This window comes from Pelobates fuscus, chromosome 11 (genome assembly GCF_036172605.1).
Source record: "Pelobates fuscus isolate aPelFus1 chromosome 11, aPelFus1.pri, whole genome shotgun sequence".
Classification (NCBI taxonomy): domain Eukaryota; kingdom Metazoa; phylum Chordata; class Amphibia; order Anura; family Pelobatidae; genus Pelobates; species Pelobates fuscus.
The window spans coordinates 54,313,821-54,322,501 of record NC_086327.1 but is presented as its reverse complement, the minus strand read 5'-3'; positions in this window follow the sequence as shown (position 1 = coordinate 54,322,501).

Sequence of the window (8,681 nt, the reverse complement as noted above, 5' to 3'; positions counted from 1 at the left end):
TGGGCGGGCGGCCCTGGCGGGCAGGCTGCTGTGCGCTGGCGGGTCGGCGGCTGGCGAGGGAGCACTTCCTCTGAGCTGTTTGCTCAGCTCTCTCGCGCGCCGCCCGCAGAGTGAGGCTGGGAGACGGAATGTGACGTCATATTCCGGCTCCCAGCCTCACTCTGCGGCGCGCAAGGGAGATGAGCAGACAGCTCAGAGGAAGTGCTCCCTCGCCAGCCGCCCGCCAGCCAGCCCAGCATGTCTGTTAGCCGCAAGGCTAACAAGACATTTGCCCTGGGCATTTGGGGGCGGCGTTTTTTGCCGCCCCCTGGGAAATGCCGCCCAAGGCAAATGCCTTGTTTGCCTCGCGGCTAAAACGTCCCTGCATGTAGGGCTGTGCGGCCCCCCAAAGAAATGCCACACCCCACCTTTACTGACCCACTGCCAAACTGGTCATGCTGGAGGATGTTGCAGGCAGCAGAACGTTCTCCACGGCGTCTCCAGACTCTGTCATGTCTGTCACATGTGCTCAGTGTGAACCTGCTTTCATCTGTGAAGAGCACAGGGCGCCAGTGGTGAATTTGCCAATCTTGGTGTTCTCTGGCAAATGCCAAACGTCCTGCACGGTATTGGGCTGTAAGCACAACCCCCACCTGTGGACGTCGGGCCCTCATACCACCCTCATGGAGTCTGTTTCTGACCGTTTAAGCAGACACATGCACATTTGTGGCCTGCTGGAGGTCATTTTGCAGGGCTCTGGTAGTGCTCCTCCTGTTCCTCCTTGCACAAAGGCGGAGGTAGCGGTCCTGTTGCTGGGTTGTTGCCCTCCTACGGCCTCCTCCACATCTCCTGATGTATTGGCCTGTATCCAGGTAGCGCATTTATGCTCTGGTCACTACGCTGACAGACACAGCAGACCTTCTTGCCACAGCTCGGATTGATGTGCCATCCTGGATGAGCTGCACTACCTGAGCCACTTGTGTGGATTGTAGACTCCGTCTCATGTTACCACTAGAGTGAAAGCACCGCCAGCATTCAAAAGTGACCAAAACATCAGCCAGGAAGCATAGGAACTGATAAGTGGTCTGTGGTCACCACCTGCAGAACCACTCCTTTATTGGGGGTGTCTTGCTAATTGCCTATAATTTCCACCTGTTGTCTATCCCATTTGCACAACAGCATGTGAAATTGATTGTCACTCAGTGTTGCTTCCTAAGTGGACAGTTTGATTTCACAGAAGTGTGATTGACTTGGAGTTACATTGTATTGTTTAAGTGTTCCCTTTATTTTTTTGAGCAGTGTATAAAAGAACAAATTGAAACCAATGTGGCTTAGTGGGAAAGTAAACAAGAGATGAAAAATAAGAAAAGGGCATTTAATGCATTTAAATCTGACAAATTAGAGGCATTCTATATAAGATATAAGGAAATCAATAATGCATGCAAAAAGGCAATTAGAGTCGCTAAACTAGAAAATGAGAAATAGCCAAACAGAGCAAAAACAACCCCCCACCAAAAAAAGTTAAAGTACATACATTCTAAAAACAAAAATGAAAGTGTAGGTACGCTAAAACAGAGATGGATGTGTTTGTTAATGAAGACAAGAAAAGGCAGACATTTTGAATAATTTTTTTTATCGGTATATATTAAGGAGGATCCAATGGCAAGAGATATGCAAATGATTGCTGCAAAAAACTTTCAGAAAAATTGTGATTGGATTACTCAAAACAAGGTGCTACAGCAGCTAAAGAAAGTTAATGTAAATAAAGCTCTGGGGCCTGACGATATTCACCCACCAATAATTAAGGAGTTAAATGTGAAAACAAGTGTCTCTCTGTATTTAATCTTTCAAGATTCTTTTCTTTCAGGAATTGTACCAGAGAATATGAGGAAGGCAGATGTGGTTCCTATAATCAAAAAGGGTTCAAAATCTTTGCCTGGAAATTATAGACCTTTGAGCTTAACTTCTGTGGCTGGGGAATTATTTGAATGGTTATTGAGGGTTAATTTTCATGAATTCATTTGGAAAGAACAGTGTTATTAGCAATAATCAGCATGGTTTTATGAAACAAGGGGCACGTCAAACTAACCTAATTGCATTATACAAAAAAGCAAGTAGAAGTATAAATTAAGGTGTTGCAGTGGATGTGCTCTACTTGGATTTTAATCCAGTTCCTCACAATAGGCTAGTGTACTAACTAAAAGAAATTGGTGTAGATGAAAATTCTTGTTCTTGGGCAGAAGATTGGCTTAACTCTTTCCCGCCTCGGACGTGCAGGGTGCAGGGTGTGACAAAAAACAGAAGTTAATGACCGTGGACGTACCCTGCACGTCCGCGGCTAAATACACTTATAATGTTATCATATATATGCGTTATATATGTATAATATATTCTAAAATGCTTGAATTATTTTATAATATATTATACATATATAGAAAATAAAAACACGTGTGTAGTGTGTATATATATATATATATATATATATATATATATATATAGGAAACATGGGGGGATGGTTGCACTCACCTAAACATGCTTAAATGGGGTGCTGCTGGGGGCCATATTATACAATAAATACACAAGATCCAGCGCACTCTCCTATCTACTAAACAGCAACTTCAATGTTGACAGATTTTATTAGTTTGTAAAAGTTTTTTTTAAAAACACCTAATCTAGGCAAAAAAATGGGGATTTAGTTACATTATATGATCATACATTGCATAAGCCTGCCACAACGTCAATGTACCCCATCTTTGGCAGGTCCTACTCTCACAGTCTAATGTCTGCTCTTATGAGATTAACCACTTACTTGGGAAAAAATTCCATCTGAGGCTCTCTGCAGTACAAGGCTAAATAGGGACCTGAGATGAGGCACCTGTAACAGGGAGGGGTGCAAAACCAAGGAGTTGGCTAGACTCCCAAATATATATAGGAAACATGGGGGGATGGTTGCACTCACCTAAACATGCTTAAATGGGGTGCTGCTGGGGGCCATATTATACAATAAATACACAAGATCCAGCGCACTCTCCTATCTACTAAACAGCAACTTCAATGTTGACAGATTTTATTAGTTTGTAAAAGTTTTTTTTAAAAACACCTAATCTAGGCAAAAAAATGGGGATTTAGTTACATTATATGATCATACATTGCATAAGCCTGCCACAACGTCAATGTACCCCATCTTTGGCAGGTCCTACTCTCACAGTCTAATGTCTGCTCTTATGAGATTAACCACTTACTTGGAAAAAAAAATCTGTCAACATTGAAGTTGCTGTTTAGTAGATAGGAGAGTGCGCTGGATCTTGTGTATTTATTGTATAATATGGCCCCCAGCAGCACCCCATTTAAGCATGTTTAGGTGAGTGCAACCATCCCCCCATGTTTCCTATATATATTTGGGAGTCTAGCCAACTCCTTGGTTTTGCACCCCTCCCTGTTACAGGTGCCTCATCTCAGGTCCCTATTTAGCCTTGTACTGCAGAGAGCCTCAGATGGAATTTTTTCCCAAGTAAGTGGTTAATCTCATAAGAGCAGACATTAGACTGTGAGAGTAGGACCTGCCAAAGATGGGGTACATTGACGTTGTGGCAGGCTTATGCAATGTATGATCATATAATGTAACTAAATCCCCATTTTTTTGCCTAGATTAGGTGTTTTTAAAAAAAACTTTTACAAACTAATAAAATCTGTCAACATTGAAGTTGCTGTTTAGTAGATAGGAGAGTGCGCTGGATCTTGTGTATTTATTGTGTATATATATATATATATATATATATATATACACACATATTATATACACATGTTATATACACATGTATTATATATATACACACATATTGTGATCCTTGTTTGCAGATAGCACGGTCCTCTAAGGTAAACAACAGGCACAGTCCTTTGGTTTTCATATAATCCAGGCAATTTTATTGGCAAGTCCACACAGCAACAAAACTTAAACATAAATATAACCGGTTTCCCCTTTAAACAAAAACCTAGCTCGTCTGAGCACTGACTCACTTTTGATATTACTCTCTATCAGGGTTAAACTAACAAAAGCATATCGGTGGGTTGCACCAACCTTATTAGATAGCGACACTCTGCTCTCCTTTCTGCACTCCAGTGCTCTCAGCTAGCCTGCTGCTTTCCTTTCTGCCGGTCTGTTTTTTGTTGTTTTTTATTTATTATTTATAATTTTTATACTTGTACATATTTGTCTATCCAGGATTAGGCTTTTTTTAGTGGGAGGGATTTAGTTTTGTATATATACTTATATCTTTACCACCTCTCTATATTATACTTAGGTGCATTTATTTATTCATTTATTTATTCATTTTCACAGTATATTTATTTTATTTCACATAGTCCACTTTCATACATTTTACACATTCTATACATTTTATACATATACTGATTCTCACTTATATTTTGTACACACATATTTTTATTTTTGTATGAGGACTCTTCATCACCTTGCGGTGATCTCTTCTCATTTATTTATGCCTCCTGGTTTTGTTCATTACTTTATTTTACTCATGTATTTTTCCTCCGTGAAGTATGTAGATCATGGGGATACCGTGGGGTCACTATGGTAACGGTTTAGTTACACGTGTTGACGTCAATACGTTATTGTTGACGTCATCACATACGCACGTGTTTACGTCACTACGCACGCGTCTACGTCTCCATGCTGGTTGGCGGTCTTTTCACTTAATGATTGGGAATCACTTTACACAGATGGGGTAAGTTTACTAATTAATATTTTGTATATTTATGTATTTTGTATGCACTATCACTATCTTGATAAAGACCCTGAAGGGTCGAAATGTTGATGTAGATTTGTGTTTGATGCTTTGAATACACTATTGAAAATCCAAGTGAGTGCTCCTGTCTCAACCTATTTATTTACCGGCCTGGAAGCACCCGGGTAAATTTTTGTATGTTTCTATATATATTTTTTGGGGGGGATTGAGTGCCATATATATATATATATATATGTAACGGTACCCGGGTATAGAAGAGGTCAACGCCGCCAAAGCTTTTCTTTTCCCCAAATGTGAAGTCAGCTACCGAACACTCCTAAGCGCTGAACAGGAATCATACGAACTATCCTCCCCCAAGCACGAGACGAGGCTCTATGTTGAGGGTCAAGCAGGATCTGTTTAATGATGGCCACATGTCGGCCTTTTATGCAGGTCTTCCAACAAGGGACACTCCCATAGGGACCTTGTGGAAGACTGAGACAGTTTTACAATATCCAATCACATGTAGTTACAGTATGAAAACACTCCCACATAAACAGTACAACTCATCCTCTCTATCCTGGAGATAATTGGGTTAAGAGCCATGAAGTAACTCAATTATCTCCAGGTATAGAGAATATTCCCATTTTACAATAACAGTAAAAATACATAATTCCTATTGTGGCGAACAGAACCCCCACCTTCCTATCCCCAGATAGCTTAGATCTGAGTGCTCAATATAACTGAACAGCGTTTAGATCCCATACATACAGTCAAATCGCCATGGAGCTAAAGTGTGTTAATTGTGCGTTCGACAAAACGAATGAGCTCCATGGGTTTACTATCTGGTGCAGTTCTGTTAGTGGATTGTCAATATATCGAACGGCACGGCGTTTGTATGAATTGGAACAAAGAGATGGATGGTTGGTGATCTCAGCGGTGTTCGTGGGAAACAGTGTCCGAAATTAGTTCCATGTTCATGGGAAACAGTGTCCGAAATTAGTTCCATACTGTTGTCGATGAACACCGCTGGGCGTTTGACTGTCCAAGATGGCCGCCGCCACGTGTTTGTTCATATGAACGACGACCACCCAGCCGACTATTTGGGAGATGGAAGTGTCTGCGGTTAACCACAATGTTAATAAGGTCAGAAAGGTTAACGAGCAGCACACTTCCCTGCTGGGTGGCCCGCCATTCGGTAGTTTGTTCGTCTTTTGGGGAATGCAACCAGGAAACACACAAACAACTGGGGAGTGGCGAACAAACAGACAAAATAGTCAAATAATAAACCAGAGGCAGGGAGGTCTGCCACAATACACACACACACACACACACACACACACATATATATATATATATATATATATATATATATATATATATATATACACACACATTCTGCATTCTATATGTAGAATAATGTAGAGTAATGTCTCAGGAGTACAACAGTACTCTAATTTAGGGCCCCCACCCACCGCTCAGGGGTGGGGGCCGGGGGGAGGACAATATGTCTCTCCCCCATTATTTTACTTTAGGGCCCCCACCCGCCGCTCAGGTGTGGGGGCCGGGGGGGGGGACATTAGGTCCCCCCTATTCTAATTTAGGGCCCCCACCCACAGCTCAGGGGTGGGGGCCAGGGTTGAGGACATTAGGTCCCCCCCTAATTGGTATTTAGGGCCCCCACCCACCGCTCAGGGGTGGGGGCCAGCGGGGAGGACATTAGGTCCCCCCCAAATGGTATTTAGGGCCGCCACCCAACGCTCAGGGGTGGGGGCCAGGGTTGAGGACATTAGGTCCCCCCTTATTATAATTTAGGGCCCCTTTCCACCGCCTCAGGGGTGGGGGCCAGGGGGGAGGACATTAGGTCCCCCCTTATTAGAATTTAGGGCACCCACCCACCGCTCACGGGTGGGGGCCAGGGGGGAGGACAATAGGTCCCCCCCTTATTCTGATTTAGGGGCCCCACCCGCCGCTCAGGGGTGGGGGCCAGGGGGGAGGACAATAGTTCCCCCCATTATTTTACTTTAGGGTCCCCACCTGCCGCTCAGGGGTGTGGGCCGGGGGGAGGACAATAGGTCCCCCACCATTATTTTACTTCAGGGCCCCCACCCGCCGCTCAGGGGTTGGGGTCAGGGGGGGCAACTATCTTTACTTTAAAAGCCCCCACTCGCGCGTCGCAGGGGCTCAGGAGGGGGACCCTTTTTGTTTTTTTTAACAGTGGGAATTAGGGAGTTATCTACTAAGCGGCTGCAAGAGAAGTGCTGAAGTTCCGAAATTCCAAAGTCCCGAATTGCCAAAGTCCCGAATTGCCAAAGTCCCGAATTGCAGAAGTCCCGAATTTTGGAATGCCGAACCGAACCGAAAATTTTCCCCATGCACATGCCTAATGTGAATTAACCCCATCATGGCATACCACTTGCAAAAGTAGACAACCCAAGGTATTGCAAATAGGTTATGTCCATTTTTTTCCAATAGCCACTTAGTCACAAACACTGGCCAAAGTTATCATTCATATTTATTTTTTGCATTTTTCACACACAAACAAATATAAATGCTAACTTTGGGCAATGTTTGTGACTAAGTGGCTACTACAAAATACTGACATACCCCATTTTGACACCCTGGGCTGTCTATTTTTTCAAATTGTATGTCATGGTAGGGTTAATTCTCATTTCTGGGCTGCCATACCGTCTCATAGGCAACATAGCCAATATGGCAAACAGCAATTTACAAAAATAGAAATTGGCAAATCTTTGACCCTGTAACTTTCCAAATCACCATAAAACCCATACTGCTGTACTCGTGAGACATTACTCTACACAAATGTGAGGTTTTTAGAGAAGTACAATGTATTATACTGAAACAAGAGAGGAAAACTACGAAGTGGACAGATCCCACATCAAGATTCCTGAGGGGTTACAGAGATATCGGGGGGCATGAACCCCATGCACTAGTAAAGGAAAAAGACTAAAGTGAAATGATAGCTCCAATACAGGTGAAAAAATTGGGCATCTATTCCACAGAATGATATCTCTAAAATTTTTAAGAATAATTATGGGGTATACCCTTTATTAAGCCGCTTACGGACAAAACAAAAACATAGTGTAATAATAGTGAAACACTCGTGAAACTACAGGTGAATTAAAAGCTGGGTGGATGCAGTATGGATATTCTACAACAGTAGTAAGGGTGGCAGAAAAATATCTGAGATATAGTATTCAGTGAAAAGTACAATATATAGTACAGTCTATATTTAGTCAGATATCTTATACACCCTAACCCTCCAGACATGAAGGGCTTTGTAGATATCCCGGCTTTAGACGTGGATCCACAGCTCCTTTCTACAGACTCTAGTATATTTTGGTAGATATAAACAATTTGGAACAAATACAAGTTATCCCTGTGTAGTCATATAGTGTTCGTCCAAATTGATATTAGTCGTATAGAGTCTATAATGAGTTAGAGGAGAGTGTGCATTTATAATGCCACTCTACGTTTAAAACAAAATAGTGGTACGTAGGGAACTGCTCAAATAGTAGGGGCAGAAATCAGCACCCATTAATCTATATAGAACTCATAATGGATAGTAGATAGGAGCATTTCAATTTAACCAGATATCGCCTTACAGGGTTAAAGTGCCTTAGACGCAGACTTTATATTTATATAGTTAGTATTTAGAGGTAGCGATATGATAGTCTCAATAGATCATTAAAAATCAGCCAACTGCATCCCCCAGTATTAAAACGAAGTTCGGCAAACGCTCGACGCGCGTTTCGGCGTGCTCACACGCCTTTGTCAAGAGCTCTTGACACTACTAGGGAATAGGGAGCTTTACAGTCTACGTTCATATATAGAGATAGACGATTTGGAGGCAGCAATAACTTTTCTAGTCAGCTAGACAGTCCGTGTGGAACATATAACGTTATAGGTTTTATGGGGTTTTGGAAAGTTACAGGGTCATAT